An 18,112-nucleotide genomic window follows, 5' to 3' on the forward strand; every position below is an offset into this window, starting at 1 on the left:
CACTGAAGAGGTGAGGGTGAAAGAAGGAAAGGAAGACGGGAGAAGACATTTTTTCCCAATGATACAATGCTATAATGTGGTTATCTTGGAGACAAGTGTCAGAAGCGTAAATTGATGCGTAGTGGAACCAAATTATGCAGCACTGAGGAATGTAGCTCCCTAGCTCAGTGAAAGGTCAGTTCTAGGCACAGCTTCAGAACAGGCAGTGGTTTGATTTGATGTCTTCCTGCCATCCCTCCCACGCCACACTCCCGACCGCACCCTCTCATGCAAGCTCCGATAATACCCTCTCCTGAATTGGCAAATTTCTTCTCTGAAGAATAAAGGGCAGGAGGTTTTTGTTTTTAAAGCTACACCTATTAAACCAGATGAACCTCCATCAGAGGAATTTCAGTTATGAGAGAGGTCAACAGGGCTGAGAGTTTCTGTTAGGATCAGTTCCCCTGAATTTCCACTTCATAACCCTCAGATTGTACGTACACTTCCAAAGTTTTTGCAAGCATTTTCAGAGCTATCCAAGGTGAGATTTACAGTGAATGGTACTGGGTGAGGGGAAGTATCAGGTCAGTGTTAGACACCGAATGTTGTTAGGTTAAAATTTTTCTAAACAATCTCCTCCCAAGGAGGGAGGAGGACTGGGCTTCTATTTTTAGTTTGATATTATACCGAGTTCATTTTCATGAGACTCAAACAGCACAGATAGAGCCTTGATGAGTTTAAAAAATTTTTTTCCAAGTTGACTGCATGCCTTGCAGCCATGGCAAACTTTGGGTTTAGTGTCTGATATTTATGCTTACATAATACCATGAGTATCAGATAACAGTAGCATTTAAAGCAATAATAAAACACTGTAAGAAGCCCCATTTATTTATTTATTTATTTATTTATTTTACAAATAGTTTATTGTCAAGTTGGTTTCCATATAAAAGAAGCCCCTTTTAAAGACTACTGCTTTCCAGAGTAACAAAATGCAAATGGTTGGTTGACACTTCTGTTCTAAAAGCTGATGGAAGACAAGGATTTGGAATGCGACCCTCTGTTAGCTCTTAGCGTGTGACATGTGGCACTTTCTATGGTAGATGTCCTATAGGGGGCATTACTCTTAAAACAGATTTCCCCTGAATTAAGTTCTTTCAGATTTATTTCATTTTGAATTACCATCTCAAAAAAGTGCTCTAAATTTATTCAAGTGATTCTTTCTTAAAAACATCTTATTAATGACTTTAGAGCTGAGTGCTAAAATATACATTGCCAAGTCCATGAAGCACTTTGAAAATCAAGGTTCTGATATGTCTTCTCTAAGAAAAACTTTTTTAAAAAGTAGTCAAAAAAGGAGACTGTGATAAATGAAGTATTTCACTGAAGAGATATTTAAAACAAATAAGCAAGTTTAATCAATTTCCTAGGACTCAAACAGCCAGGTAATAAAAATAGAAAATCCCATACCATACCAAGTTTTCTTTTTTAGTATATTTTAACAAAACATTTAAAAAACATGTCTTGGGGGGAAATGAAAACCTTAGATAGTCTTTTCAAAAAATGCTGGCACCTCTTTACATTTACCCTTTGGCTATTTTTAAATTTAATTTTTAATCCCATAATTGAGTTCACAGTGGTTGAGACTATTATCAAACATCTTTTGGGGATTAGAACTCACTTCTGGTTCAAATGAAGCATCAGAAAATCATGCATGTTTTTGTCCTGAGAAAGTAATGCTTGCCAATTAAAATTCCCCTGGGATTAATGAGAATAGTTGGAAATGATTGATTAAAAATGGTATTTAATGACTGCCATGGGGATTACTTACCACATTAAAAAAAATCAAATGTATATGGTTATTAGGTCCTGCAAAAGATACAGAGGCTTAGAAGAATGAAAGCTGACCAATGATCTGGTGTAGGGAATGCAGTTGTAGACAGTGGATGTACTCGACTCAACACTATTTAATGTAACCTGAACACTTCTGGGTCCTAAGTGCTCCCATGTGCTTGGCTTGGAGAAGTGAGGGCCTCAGATCCCTCCCACGGGATGTAAGACACAGAGAGTTCATTGTAGGAAAGTTCTTCTTTATGGGTCCCTTGTGTCTCTCATTTCAGAGTAAAAATGGGGAGTTGTTTCTATAATCTACAGAAAAACTATCTTGTAGAAGGTATTCTTATACTTTTTAGACACACACGTAAACATGATGTCTGGATAGGGGGCATCTGGGTGGCTCAGTTTATTAAGCACTAGACTCTTGGCTCAGGTCATGATCTTGTGGTTGGTGAGTTCAAGCCCCACATCAGTTCTCTGCTGTCAGCACAAAGCTGGCTTTGGGTCCTCTATCCCCTTTTCTCTCTGCTCTGCCCCCTCTCTTTTTCAAAAATAAAGAAACATTTTAAAAAATGAGATCAGGGAGACTGTAGCAAAGTGAGATCCTTTTGATGAATGTTACCTTACCACCTTAAAATTCTCATAAATAGGAACTAGAGAGTTGAAACAAGGACAAATTCATTACTGATATAAATTCTGAAGGTAGGAGTCCCAATCCAGAATCTGCTTCTTACTGGATGTTTGACCTTGAGCAGAGCACTTAATATTTCTAAACTTTCCCTTGTCTGTAAAATATAGATAATAGTAGCATCCTTACTGGAGTATTGTGTGATGGTTAATTAAATTAACCAGGGTGAATATATTAAAAAAAAAAACCTACGTAACAGTGAATGTTCTAAGGCTATTAGTTCTTATTATTTTTATTATGGTAAGAATTTAGAAGAAGGAATAGTCCTTTTTACAGGATAGCAGGATGTGGGGAGGGAAGGCAAGACTAAAGAGCTTTATCTTTAAATTGAAAGATATGTCTGTCCTTGCAAGGTTTACTTTACCAAGAGAAAATTGAATAATTTTTTTAAATAAAATACAAAAAATATCCTTTCGGAGATTAGATTTTTAAAAAGTAATTCTATTTGTTTTCAAAATAAATAAGAATTATGGTAATAAACCTTTAAAGTGTTAGAGGCAGTTAAACAATTCATTAGAACAAGACATAAACAAGTTCAACTTTAGTTTCTAGCATAAATACATTTAAATACAAAACCTTTGTTACATTAAACCTGAAAGAGCTATTTAGCCTAAGAAAGAGTTAACACTGATTTAGAGGTGTCTTTTTTTTTTTTTAAAGAGATCTGTTGGAAGATGCTTGACAAATATGCCTCTAAAATCAACTGCAAAAATATTGTGACTGCTCTTTTGACAGTTTTCCTAGGAAACTTAGCTGATGCGAAAGAAATTGTGGTTGTCAAAATAATAAGCAAACCACATTTTACAACTATCAAGAGAAAAAAGGAAGTGAAGTTTTCTATGTTATACAGTTGTGCATATCCTAGTGTCTGATGAATAAGAAAGACTAGCATAAGGAGAGGTTAATAACGTCAATTTGTTGATTATTTTTCTTAAACAATCTAACAAAATCCAAGCTTCTATTTTGCTTGAGAAATTACATTGGCCCATTGAGTAAGCAACTGAAGATTGCTGCTCATTAAAAGAACTATATATTCATGGAAATGAACATTTTTTTTATTAACATCTGTAAGCTCTGGTTTCTTGGTAAAGAGTATAATGGTAATGAATGTGCAGCTGTTTTCCATCTGTTACTCAGAAATTTTTGCCCAAGTACTTACTTCCCAGTAGTGTTGAGTACCAGAACCCTATTACCTTCCTGACAGTAAGGGAGGAAGGTATGTCGAGAGACTATATTCTGTTTGCGAACAGTTATGGCCTCAACAGATCAGTCATGCAGTCAGAAGAAAGGGCCTTCATGCTGACTAATGGCCTAATCTCCTCAAACAAGCTGAACTGTGTTGTTCAAGAAGCTGCACCTGTAAATTCTAGCAAGACAAGAAATCCAGTGGCATTGGAAATAGATTGGAAGTTCTATTATGTAAACGCACTGTGCAGGTTCTAGAGAGAAAGGATGCAAAAATGAATATGACAGCTTCTGCTCCCCAAAATGGGTTGGCTTGGGGTCCTGAAAGAAGAAACGGTCCCCTTTTTTCACTAACATTTTTTTAATGATATTACTTCTGTACTATGTATCCAGGTTTCCACTGTCTTCTGTTGTTTTGGCTCAGTGATTATTGTTTTGCCACTATTTTTTTTCTTGTAAACTTATCTATGAGTTAGCTTTACATTAATAATTTTTAAGTGAATATCAGGAAAAGAGTGAACTCAGGATCCCGGCTGAGGGCCACTATAGTAAAACTTTGCATTGCAAAAATCTTGTTCTGCTAGTGTTCTGCAAGATGAGCAAACATTTCTAATAAATTTTAACTTGATAAACAAGCAATGTCTTGCAATACAAGTAGTGTGTGACACAGAATGTCACATGATCATAACTGAGCCAATGGTTCTCTCTTAGTCTCTCTCTCTCCCTTGCTGTGGGATTGTGGGTGATTGTCTCCCATGCTCAGATGCTTGGTCTCAGGCAGCAGAGTTTGGCAGAAATCAGTGCTCTTCCAGAACGTTGGAAGGTGCCCACAACTGGCACTAGTGTATTTTTTGTCACTTCAAAGCACCTATGGACAGTCCTTTGCTTTTCCATATAAGAGTAAGCTTAGGAATGCTTTGTTTCATTCTAGATCAGGCTGCCTGCAGATATAGACCCTTTCCTCTGCTGCCTTATTGCCAGTTACATTAAATACAGTAGATGATGAGAGTTTATCAATACTATAGTGTAGTCAACATCCATGGGAGGGTATACAATGGCCCCCGTGCAGAAAAAGACGCCATTGAGCCAAGAGATAGCAATGACTCCATTAGTGATAATGAAGATCGTCCTACACAATAACTCTCCTCTCTTTTTGTCTCCCTCACACCAGCTACAAAAGTTTTCAAAAGTAAGTGCAGGCTAATTTGTTTATTTTTCTTTATTTTGTTTTTTTCTTTATTACTTTGTATTACAATACAGTATTGTAATCATTTTATATGAATATTCTTGGGTTGAGGAACGAATCATCTGAGTTTCCATTATTTCTTAGAGAGAAATTCTCTGTCATTTACGAGTACTTTGGATTACAGGCATGTTTCGGGGACAAATTATACTTGCAACCCAAGGTTTTACTGTACCTCTTTATGAATTTCCCCAGACATTAGGTAAATAACAGGGACATATTTCTGTCCTATGTTTCAACTGTCATAGGGCCCTTATTAGGAAAATTCTCAGTTCAGAGTCTGATGTCCATTTCTTTCAAAATTAATATAACATTAATCTCACTGAGATATTCCCAAGTTTCTAATCTTATATATTGAAAACAATAAGTGGAAGTAAGAAAGTGAGATGATATGTGCCCTGGATGTAGCCCACTTTTTACAATAAAGCATGGCCAGAAGAAAAAGAACATTATCCAATAATTATTAAGTAAATCTGGATTGCATTTATAATTATATTTGCCTGACATTTCTCAGTTAAGCCACTCTAGTGGCTTGAAGGAGAAATGTTACATGACCAGATATTTTGTGCATCTGAATTCACAGCAACTTCTCAAATTCTGTAATGCAACACCAATGAAACATAATCACTCCAGTTTAAGAGAATCTTTGCAGTTCTTAATTTTGTTCCTAATAAACATGGATGTTGCTAATGAGAGAAAAATATGTGAGCTAACACACTGAATATTGGGATTCATTCCCTGTCCCACCAATGACTTAGACACTAGCCTGATCCTCCCTGAGCCTTGCTTTTCTCATCTCTAAGATAAGGGGATTGGATTTGTCTATTATTGCTCCACAAAGCAAAATTCTACTGTTTCTCTGGACATGAGATGATGCTCATCCCTGCTTCTAGTTTTTTACCTTTTCTCACACGACATACCTTCACTGAGGAATGTACATATTACAAGTGAAAGATCATTATTTGACTCATTGGGTTTAGGATACACTCCATCTCAAATATCTTCCGCCCTTACTTCCAGATTTTTATTGCTGAAATTCACATTTTCTTCTCACTTGATATCCATGCTTCTTAATATTATGTCTCGTAAATTTACCTATCTGCTCAGATGAGGACTAATACCCAATAGTAAAATACTGATTTCTACAATATGGCTTTAACACAGATTTTTAAAAACGTTTTGCATCCTATCTGCATTTTTCATTGACTCTACTACATTTCATTAAATTATACCATTTGAGGGTTACAGTTTTGTCCTAAATGGTTTAGCACCTGATTTCAGCCTGCCCAAATTATTTACACCGTGGCTACACATCCCTTTTCAGCATATGTAGGCTGGAGCTTCCTGGAGAGAACTTCCCTTCAGTGATGAAACCATTTGTCTGGTATGAAAGCTACCCCTGGCTCCAGTGTCACCTACCATATAGCTGTGCAGTATTGAAAACATGAGCAAATCTGATGCTTGTTGCATAGCATATGACTTCATTTAACAAGCAATAATGTCTTCTCTCTTTCTGAGAATGATTTGGCTCAATGTGAATAAAGTCAGTAAAGTTTAGTTGAAGAAGAATAAGTAACCGTCTGAAGCTGGGTAGCCCTGAGGACAGGATGTTCCAAATTATAAGATTTATTCTGCATCTGCAGACACTTGGTATGATATGAATGGTAATGGGCTAATTGTCATACATATTGTTAGCATTGTGGGCCTTCAAAGGACATTTGTCATTTGCTTTAAAAGAAAAAACCCAAGTGTTTCCATCAGAGAAAAAGGGCTTCCCAGATTCCTATATCCCATCAGATTAAGCTTGGTGATCAGACCTTTTTCTTTTCTAATACTTAAGTTACAGATGATCTCAAAGCCAATGTCAGAAACCATTTTAAGAATAAAACATTCCACCAGCACTGGGGAATCTTCTTCTCTCAGCCAGTATTTGTATATCCAAACAGGTGCTGGAAAGGTGATGGTAGCAGAGGTAATAGGAAAAAAAGAAATCTAATGCTAGCCACCATTTTGACTTTCCCTTACAGAGATTACACCTGGCCGTCACAGAAGATTGGCTTCTGAACTGGAGGCTTCTCAACTCTTATGGTTTACCGCAAAATAATACCGAATTAAAGTTGAGTTATGTCCAAAGAAGTAAAATCAGCACGAAGTATGAGAGCTTTTGGCTTTCTGCGTTCTCACAATTTCAAGCATTTGCTGAGGGCCCTCCCCGACTCCCCATCAGATTCTTCTGTGGTCACACTAACCTCTGGGCACACCAGCAGCATCTCTTGCTCCCTGCCCCACGGCACAGGGCAGCCTGTGACAGCCAGGATGCTGCAGGACCCCGTTACCTTTCTTCCCGCCAAGAGACTGGAGCCGCCGGCCCTCTCAGCCTCACTGATGATTTGTTTACTGTGCTCTTGTTGGGATTCTTGGCCGATAGGCAGGACCACGGGGAAAAGAACCACCGTGGCGTCTTAAGTGCACTAAATCTTCATATTAGCCCCCTGGCTTGGTAAACCTTTCTGTTGGCTTTGTTTTCTTTTTTTCAAGCATGACAAACAAGTAGTTTTTCTTTTTCACTTTAATGATTCTTTAAACAAAAAGGGGTAGTTTAGGGCTTTCTCTGAGGCTGATAGGTGTTTCTGTTTAATGAGGTTTTTATTATACTGTATTGGCTTCCCTGAAAAGAAATTACAAGCAGCAAACAGCTGATAATAGAACAAGGCTGGAAGAAACAATAACCAAGAGGGGGAAAAATTAGTGTGGCAGTGAATGCACAAGTTGTAGCTCGGGGACCAAATGCCACTTCCATCCCCCACCCCCCCCCCCCCCCCCCCGCCGTGGCCACCACCGTACTAGTAATAAAGTGATGTGGGCACTCGTGTGCCGGTGATATGTGCCCGAGAGGAATGGATATAGATATAGACCCAGTTAAACTGCCATCTGTGGAGGAAGAAGGATGGTGAGCTCAGTCTAGACAAAGATGAGTGTAGCTTGTAGTGCGGGTTTACAAGGGCTGGTCGGTTACCATGGAAACTAATTGGAGCTAATAAGTAAAGGGACATTTTAACTGTGGGAACAGAATAGGAGGGGCTATTTTTCAATATCACCGTTACCTACAATTAATCTTTCATTTTAGGAGTGTCCTGACTTAATTCTTAAGATGAAGCCTTTCTCTCTGCAGGCAACCTCACCCTGATCAACATCACATTCAAGTGCTGAATGTCATCTTTCAGAATGTGCCATATTTTTAGGTTTAGATCTTTCAAGACAGAATCAATTTCACTTCTTTTTTCCTTAAAAAATAAACTGTTTGCAGATGGCAAGGAGAAAGGAAGAGAGGTAATGGAAAATTCTTAACTTCTAAACTGACACTCTGCTGAGCACTGAAACTGGCTACAGGGAGAGGAGAGCTGGGACATTATCCTGCAGCACCAGCTTCAGGTTTTTGTTTGAGTTGATTTTCCCTAACAAAAGCATTTCAGAGCATCAACCCAAAAAATGTGTCACTGTGGACTCATTTTATGATACATTTGAAAGGTGATGTTTACAGACACTGCACAGAGCAAGAATTAGGTTCATAGTAAATGAGCAGGAGCATGGCTCAACTTGTATTTTTTTACTTTGAAGCAAGTTTTAAGTAGCATAAATAGCTGAAATTATCAATAAAAAGGAAACAGTAGCTGGGAATTAGTAAAAATATTTACCAGTCGAGAACAGAATAAAAATGTTTGTGTTAAATGGCACTTTCAACAACAATGTGGGTCAGAGCCAGGACCACTTGGGAATGTCTTAACAGAAGGTGTGTTACAAACACAGCCTTGATAAAACGTGATTCAACACCTTTATAGTTTCTTAGGTTTTACTTTTGTAACTCAATTACAGTTTAAGAGAATGCAAACTACCTTAATAATGTCTCCAGGGCCTTCAAAATCTATGCAGTGTAGGTAATCCAGATTTTCAGACATGAGTCTGGTTGGATTAACCAAAAGAAAAAAAATTTTTTTAATGAAAAAAATTGCCTCGCAATAATTGCCACTATTAAAATTTTTATGGTGCCCAAGAGAAGCCTTAGGCCTGTGGTACCACTTGCCATTGTGGAAGGTTTCTGTGTTGATTATGTATCTGGATTTAGCTGATTAGGAGTAGTGGTTTAGTACATATAGTATATATTGTGAAACACACACCTCATAATCACTTCTGGGAAGAAATTAAGCAAATGAATCAGAACTCCGACCTCTAATTCTTTCCCCCTCCTCATCTTTCCTACAGCCCAGTAACAGAAAAAAATAATGATCTGAAAATCATAGTTCTTGATTCTGTGCTTCAAAACTTTACACCAAGAGTAATTTTTAAGTATCTTAATATAATATCACATATAAACTCCTGGAAAAAGCCAAGCTAGTCAAGTCAATTTTGCTAGTTACTGAACTAATTCTCTTTCATCCACGAAACAGCCATTTGTAGTCTAGATGTTAATGCTTTAGGTAAGTCTGAAGTTGTTTTGTTTTTTTCCTGGTTTTATGCCAGCACACCCATCCCAGTTCAAAGAAATTCAAAAGGTACAATATTTAAAATATTGGCTCCCCACAGACACCATCAGGGAGCTGATAATATTTCAAATTCCTCTTTTCCTTTTCAGATTATCAAAATTCCTTAGAAGTCTGATGGCATATTTTAAATGGTGAGATTTGTAGCAATTAATTTATTGCCAGATATGTCCTTAAAGCACTGTAACAAGTATAGTCATTTTCTGATTCAGACTGCTATCAAAGTAATTAGTTGTGTAAAAACAGTTCAGAGAACTCAAAAAAAAAAAAAGGAAAGAGAAAAAGAAACAAGAAAAGTAAGAAAGAAATGCACATAAGAAGGAAGCACTGAAATGACCAAAAATTGAAAACATTTCAAAGCAAAATTGTTAATGAGCTGTTTGAGCTATATGGACATTATAAGTGCAATTAACTAGAAGCCAATAAAAATAATCAATGACAGAGTGCAGCCCTCTAGTACCAAGTGCTTTTACAAAGAGATGTCTGTGAAAGCAGCAAGTGATTAAAAAAGCCACCTTTATCTATGGGGGGTGCGTGCTATTTTACATGAGTAGAAACTAAAATGATTTTCATTGACTATTTCTGAAGTTTAGCCTGTGGCAAACCGTGAAGAGCTGTATGTGGGAAGAGACCAGTTTCTGCTCTTAGCCCTGTGCCCCCACCCCTTTCTCCCTGGAATGTTGGAGGCAGCCATGATCTAATCAAAGGAAGGTAGGAGTTTAGATCTCAAAATGCAGATGTCACATTTCAGTGCAAACTGCTCCTACGTTAACACTTTATCAGTTTGTCAGGATGAATCTTTTCTCTCCTGGGGGTGGTGGTGGTTTGTGTGGGGAGGGTGCCTTGCTGAGAAGATTGCCCTCGCTAGGTTGGCAGGAGATTTTTAGTGTTTCTGTGCATCCCTGGGAGGGTCCCAGTCGTCCCCGGGGAGCACAAGGAGTTGTGAAAAGTAACGCACAACTGGCCACCAGAATAATTCATTCCCTCCACCTTCTCTTTAGCACCTCCCACTCCTCCTCTCTTTATAGCCGTCCTTTCTCTCTGAAATCTCAGGTTACTTGACTGGGAGTTCCCAGACCTCCAGTCTCAGTCCGGCCCTCAGCCTCCGGTGGGGAGAGACACCCAGCCCCAGCAATTGGATTGGGCAGCCTGTCTTGACACACCACCGTGCTGAGTGCTTGAGGACGTGTTTCACCAGATGGTTGGGGTTAGTGTGTGTCATCACATTCGAGTGGGGATTAGGAGCAGGGAGGCTGCCTTGCTGGAGCTGTGTGGTCTTCTCCAAGTGAGAGTTGCGGGCAAGAGAGCTACTCTGCCTTTGGAAGAAGAGGAGGAATTCATTTGCTGCAGCCACAAGAAAGGCAGTTTTGTCAGGTAAAGTAAAAGACATTGAATGCTTCTCTCCCTCCCTCCCTCTCTCTCTCTCCCTCTCGCTCTGAACATAGTTTTGAATGGAATGCTAGCACAGCACACTTGTCAAAGCCAGTTGTTGCTCTCCTATCAATGCTGCTATTGTACGGCGGACAGATAACAGTGAGGAGCTTGGTGCGTGGCTGTCTTTATAGAACGAACACTCCCCATGCCTTGCTCTTGAAGGTGTAGCTAAGAAACGTCTTCTGGAGCCGCGTTTGTGCTCTCTGATATCCTCGTTACCTACCCAAAGCAGGAGCTACGGATTGTTCACGAAGGACGCGTCGGGCCAAGGGAGCATTTATTTTTAGCTTTCAGGATTAAAATCCACTTTCAAACTGTTGCATTTTACTCCTCACTTTATAAAGATCCTTGTAAGAGTCTGTTACTGAGCGGCTGGGAGAGGTGGAAATGCTTCCTTACACGATTTTTAAAACGTGCGTCCTGTCTGATTTATGACGGACCCAAGTGTTTTTACCACAATTTGGCGATTGAAAACTCCTTAAAAGAAGAAGCTGCCCTCTGCACAGCTGATAGATCGGCTTTAAAACAAAAGTGCTCAGAGGTGGAGGAAAAGCAGAAAAGGAGGAAGTAGGAAAATGCTCTTTAACGGAGTTTATCCCTCTTGCAGCTGCAGGCAAGCAGATGGAGGGAATTCATTTGCAGATCTGTTTGTGAAAGTTTTACAAGTCATTGAAAACTAAAGTAGCATCTCTGTAATGGATCATTAAAGTCACGACATTTATAGGTTTTAAACAGGCTATCTGAAGTGTTAATTAAATGGAAATAGATTTTCTGGCTGGGTTATAAACAAACATTGAAAAAAAAAGGTTTTAATTATAAATTAGTCACTGGAAATTAATGGTCATCCGGTGCCGGAGCAACATAAAATGAGTTGTCATCATACATGTGAGTAGCTATTAACGAGACCAATCTGCCAAAAGCACCCACCAAAATGAAATTGAACCGAATGCAACAATGGGGTTTATATACTATATTTAATGTGTGGTGTAAAAAAGCCCTTTCAAACTGACACCTTATTTTTGCAGGGATCAAAAAATAAAATTTTCATTTTTCCAATTTTTGGTTGAGCTGGGTGAGTCAGTGAGTTACTTCTGCACTCTCACAGACTTGCCCTCCTACGTCATGCCCATATACCTGTGGTGCTCAAGAATTCTTGTTTCTACCGGGCTCTCACATTTGGTAGAGAAACCCAACACTGTCCTTGCCCTTCGCAGGTGAGAAATCTGATGAATAATACTGTATGTAAGCTATTTTGAAACAGAAGCTGTTTCATAGGCTGAACAGCAGGATTTATGGCTAGTGCTTTGTGATTTTGGTATTCAACTGCATAAAGATGCCTGCAAAATTATGTTTCAGGTTGTGTTATACACTTTCTTTGCAGCCAGCTGGTATTATTTCATCTTCTTTTTAAAAAGTTCTGATTAAAACAATCTTTCAGTATGGTGTGTAGTTGTTATTCACAGTGTTCTCTGGTTATAGTCTCAAAGCCTTCAGTGACAAAGTATCCTCATAAATAAGCAGGCAGTTAGGACGACAGAGCATTATCCGATTTCCAATATTACATAACCCAAATAGGACTAAGTTCATAAGCTGAAGTCTTCTGGAATTCCAGTCATTCCATTTTGGCTCTACAATGGAACTGGGGTTTAAAAAAATAAAGACAGAAAGGCGAACTAATATCTCGGGTTGTATTAGGATTAGAACTACACGCACAGTGTGTAGCAGGTATCGTGCTGACCACCAAGGCCATTTTTCACTCTCACAGAAGTATTTCAGAAGAAAGTAAAGTTTCTCCTCACAGGATGGAAATGCAGTGTGATGGCATATAACAAAGGCAAGTTCCATTTAGCCACGGGAGCCCCACAAGCATGTGTCGCTAATGTTGCAGACTGACCACTGACCACTGGGATGTCTGCCCAGGATTTTGACAATATGGAAGTAACCTCCCCCGCCCCGCCCCCCACCAAGTCTATTGTATGCAGGATTAAGCAGGATGTTAACAAAAAAGGGAAGGTTTAGAAATAATAAATTCACACCTTGAGAAGGCAAAATGGTATGTCATCCCCCCAACAAAGCTAGAGTAATATGAAGTTACTTAGCACAACTAAAAGGCTCTGCTTAAAAGACAGTGCCCGCAGGGCAATCCCAGTTTCTGCCAAAATCTAAATCTATGGTTCCAGATGGTAAACATTCAGAGACATATTTATGGTGACTTCTACATACCTTCGTTTGACATTTGGTTTCTTCCTGACAGCACTTGCGCTGGTAACACACATGAAGTTCCCATCAGTATTGCAACAGCTGTGAAAGTGTTTGAGCACCAAGGCTGTCCCTCCCGGTGAAGGGGAACAGAACCAGGGGGTGCAGATCTCTATTTGCACTGTTGATGCATCCTGCTATCTAGGCACGCAGTCAGATGACAAATCAGAGGTGAAAAGCCATCTGAAAGCTTGATTCTGTAAGTTGCAGAATCCATTTTTATGGTCGAGTGGAAAACTAACACACATCAATCCAAATATTCACTGATCTCATGCTAAGTTATTATGAGTGGGAACCTTCATCAAAGAATTAAAAGGCTTCTTTCTGTTCCACTTTCGGAAAATTTATCTGACTTCAGGCCGATTGTTGTCATTTTCCTTGTAATAGTTAAAAGTGGAGATAAGTGTCAAGAGTGACACTTTGCATTTCCTTTCCTAATTATATATCCATATGAGAATGCATAGGGTCTTACTTCTTTTGTATTTTAGATTTAAAATGGTTTACACTTTACGAATCTATAAAGCAAAGTTTGTGATACTGAGTATTGAGCTTTTTCCAACCATTGCCATGTGGTTGAGGCCAACCAGTGGGTCAGGTCAGGACATCTGGTTCTTTTTTTCCCTGTACAATATTTTTGTGTAGAGAGTGTGGAGTATGTTTAAGAGGATTAAAATGTTTAAGGCACTGACTCTAAATAGATTATTATTTTTATCACCATTATTGACTTTGAGGGAAAAGAAGCCCATGTATGAAATTAATTCTATGGTCATATGGTAAATTTACCTTTACTTTAGGTTAGATCCCTGGCAGGGGGAAGCGTTTGAAAGAAGATATTTTTGGAGAAAGCTTGTCCTGAAATGTGTTTCCTATTTAAAATATTTTCAGTTCTATCTCAATATGCTAGGAAGGAGGGGAATTAGCCTGTTGGCTTTTTTTTCCTCTCTCTAATAGCCCCCTCACCCCCATAGCTAATCTGTCGTCAAATACTGTGAGTCTTTCCTTTAAAACATCTCCCACATCTGGCCCGCAGCCACTGCTCCAGTACAATGATTGCATCACACATGTGGATCATTACAACAACCTCTTATCTGGCCCGCCTGCCTCCATTTCCCTCTTCCATCCACCAGTGCAGACTGAGCTTCCTAAAACTCCGATTCCACCAAAGCATTTCGGAGCTGAGAACTACTACATGGACCCTCATTACTCACAGAATGAAGTTCACATGCCATGCTGGCCATCTGTTCCTTGGTCCCAACTTTCTGGCCGCATCTTCCGCCAAATCCTTACAGTAGGACAAGCCAAACCTCCTTTTCCCTGCAGCCCAAGTGGCCAGTTCCACTCGCCCACCAACCCTATCCCTATGCCTTGCTTCCTGGTCTCTTCTCTTACCCCAACCACTTTAATTTTCTAGCTTGTCTGCAAAATGAGGGTCTGCCCTCATGTGCTCTGTTCCTTTGGGTTTTACATTTGTGAGACTGTGTAGAACACACATCACCTCTCTAACCTCATCCTTCAAAAATGTCAGCTTAGTCCCATTTCTTCTGAGAAGCTGCCCCTGATTACCACATCTCTCAGTGATGTTTTCCTTCCCTTGAAGCTGACCATTCATTACGTATGGGTTGCACGTAGCACAATCGCCTTGTTTTTTATCTTGTTTTCTATTTCGATATTTTATCCCTTGACTCCTCAGGTAGGGTAAGGTCTCCTAAGACAGGGACTGGCCTGGTCTACTTTTATTTCCCACAGAAGACACTAATAATTGTGCATTGACTAGTTGACAGGGACATTCAAACATCCAAGGTACTTTTCTCTCTGGTTACCTCACTTTAGAGCTGTTTGCCAGCTCTAAGAGCCTTCTCCACCCATGAGAGAGAAGAAAAACAAAATGATGACACTTAAGTGGTTGTATTTTAGGGTAGCTTAGAAAAAAATTCCACCTAAACAGAATGTGAAATTATTACCCCAAAATAAGATTATTACAATGACAAATCTCCATCTATTTCACCTTTCTGTAACCATGGTAGAAATTACATCTATTAGCTGCTCCTTATGGTATAAAATTTCAACTATGATTTTGAAAGCAGGAAACTACCGTGTTCAGTTCAGATGGACTTGTGTTCTAATCCAGGGAACACCTCTCAGTGGCTGAGTGGCCTTGGACAAGTGACTTACCTTCAAGTTCCTTCCTGTAAAACAGAGGCAGAAATACCTTGAGGATGTTGCGAAAAAACAAATGCATAAAGCACTGGTTTGGCACACGTGCAATACATGGGAGAGAAGGGAGGTTGGTAGGTGCGTACACAGATATAGATCCAGGATGCGTGAATGTGTTCATCTCAGTTATGTTAGTCCTCGATTTTATGTATTTATGATGTGTAGCCTTTTCTGCCACCAAAGGCAGGGGGGAGGGGAAGAAGGATCAAGAGAGTAAGGCTGGTGAAGGTGGGGAGCGATGGAGAAGGCAGGGAGAAGGAGAGGAGGGAGGGCAGAGGAAGTAGGAGAGGGGGATAGAGGATGTGGCTGCTTTTGGCATTAGGAGTTTGGAGCAACTGAGTTAATGGATCTGTGGGGACAATGGTGACAGTTGAATACACTTTGCAGGGAGGAGCAGAGTCCTGGGTCCTGCATTAAAGAATAATAAAGAGCAGGCACTGGGCTGCAGCCCTGGGGGAACAAAGGGTCTGAGCAGTGGACCCCAGCAGGGAGTTGAATTCACGAAAGGGTCATGTGCTCCTCTTCCTTCCTTCTGGTCCACTGTTTAGAAAGAAATAATAACTTGGCAAAACATTGTAGGAGTCAGGTCAAGCTTCCAGAAGTAATTGGTAAAGCGAGATACCATTTAGACAAAACAAGGGGCTTGGACCTTTGCTGTCCTTCACCTCCAAACCAAATTTAACAAAACGCTGGAAGCAATCGGCCTTAGCTCTGTTCTCTTTCCAAACTTTGCACCCACCATCAAACATCAAGCCTTCTATTTGCATCCTTTCCCCGGAAAGGCAGCTCACTGAGAAATTATCTAACAAGCACTGAAGGCCACCTCCCAAACATATCCGTGGACACTGGTCATTCAATTTTAGTTTTCAGGATCTTGGGATACATCAAAGAATATTCTTTCTCATCCTGACCATCTGGTGCGCACCTGCCCCAGGCCAGGGAGAGGGAAGAAACTGGAACTCCTTTAGGATGAAGAGCAAGCCAGTATATCTGGGAGATCCCTCCTTGTCCCCAGCAAACATGTGCATAGAACATCCATTAACAGTTATGTTGCCTGACTTCATCTCAACTGCCCTCAGTTAAACTAGCTCCCTCTGACCCCAAAGTATATGATCTTTGTACTACTGCACAACGTGTTAAATCTTATTAAGAAAAAAAAATGGAGCTCTCTATTTCACCTTCAAAGATAGAAGTTTTTCTTATACTCCGATTTTTTTTATAAGCACAGAGCTATAAATCTGTGAGATCTATTTCTACATGTTTTAAAATGTGAATCCCATGGACTTGGACGTGCCACTATTTAACTAGACTGGGTGAGCCTGATGGTAAATTGCTATGCTGAATAAATGAACAGACACACCATGCTTCTGGCTTAAAAAAAAAAAAAAAAAAAGAAAAGAAAATTCATTATAAGAAGCAAAGTGTCCCAAAAATTAATCTCCACATTTTGGGTGATACTAATCAATGTTCACACAAGGTTAGATGGCTGGTGGTGGGAACAGAGTTCAGGAACTGGCAAGAGCTGTGGTGACTGCTTGAATGTAAAATAAGGATTCTAAAGTTCATCTGGGTAATAAACTCATGAGCAAGCCTCGACATTTTTGTAAGAGAAGAGTACCATTAGTCAGATGGGGACTTGTTTTCTCACACATCCGAGTACGTTATAAAACTACCATCATTGACTTTTCTGTTCCTAAGCTACTGGCTCTGACATGAATTTTTACCTACCTTCACATATTTTTGCTTCTGTTGTGTTCTCCTCAGTTTTAATCTTTTTTTTTTTTTTTTGGTGTTGTTGGAATCGCCCATATTTCAGTTCAGCTACAGATTGCTATTCCTAGATACTAGTTCTGTTGCTACAATGAACCAAAACCCTGACTAGTTTTTTATGACTTTGTGTTACAGTTTTTCCCATCTGCAAATAAAGCTAATACTCTATAAACTTTTTCACTTCATAAAAAAACTAAAATAGGGGCGCCTGGGTGGCTCAGTCAGTTAAGCGTCCGACTTCGGCTCAGGTCATGATCTCACTGTTCGTGGGTTCGAGCCCCGTGTCGGGCTCTGTGCTGACTGCCAGCTCAGAGCCTGGAGCCTGTTTCAGATTCTATGTCTCCCTCCCTCTCTAACGCTACCCTGATTATGCTGCCTCTCTCTCTCTCTCTCTCTCTCTCTCTCTCAGAAATAAATACAATGAAAAAAAAAAACCTAAAATAAGTTTGTCTCAAGAACTCAAGAAAATCCTTCTGAATCCATTCCTTTGACAAAAGAAGCCCAAAACATACCAGCCTAGGGAGCTGTCCCACTTTTCTGAGCAATACTAGAACACTCCTAATAAACAAAATAGAAATCTGAATTACAGAGAGCTTTGTCTATTGCCCAATTTTGTGGCATGTTGTTTAGCTCAGGTATGTTGTTATAACACCTGCTATAGTTATTTAAAATAAAACTTAAAGTTAGACTCTTTTAAAATATCAACTATACCAGAGTCACGGTGAGAAAAGATTAACTGCATGCCAAGTGTGCATTTATTAAATTAATTTAGAAGTGTGCACCTGTGAATATTATCTTCAAACTCATATCACTAATAAGGCTTAGCACCAAAATCACCTTTATATAATATAACATGTCCTCTGAATAGACTTCCTGCCAGTTTAAAGCTTCCCCCTTAACCTTCACCTGCCAATAATCAATCTTCCCCTGAGGAGAAGTTCTGAGTAAACAGATGTGCTTGGCATTGCA

At 39.5% G+C, this 18,112-nt stretch overlaps 1 protein-coding gene across 3 annotated transcripts in view; it reads left to right on the plus strand.

Moving 5' to 3' along the window:
• The first annotated feature begins 10,545 nt into the window (after positions 1-10,545).
• SULF1 (sulfatase 1) overlaps positions 10,546-18,112 on the plus strand; it is a 177,454-nt gene continuing 169,887 nt past the window's right edge. For all 3 annotated transcript variants that reach the window (XM_039222837.1, XM_039222840.1, XM_039222842.1), the window contains exon 1: positions 10,546-10,840. The gene's annotated coding sequence lies outside the window, so the exon portion shown is untranslated. The remainder of the gene's footprint in view (positions 10,841-18,112) is intronic.

Source organism: Hyaena hyaena, unplaced genomic scaffold (genome assembly GCF_003009895.1).
Source record: "Hyaena hyaena isolate Hyena2069 unplaced genomic scaffold, ASM300989v1 scaffold_1193, whole genome shotgun sequence".
Lineage (NCBI taxonomy): Eukaryota > Metazoa > Chordata > Mammalia > Carnivora > Hyaenidae > Hyaena > Hyaena hyaena.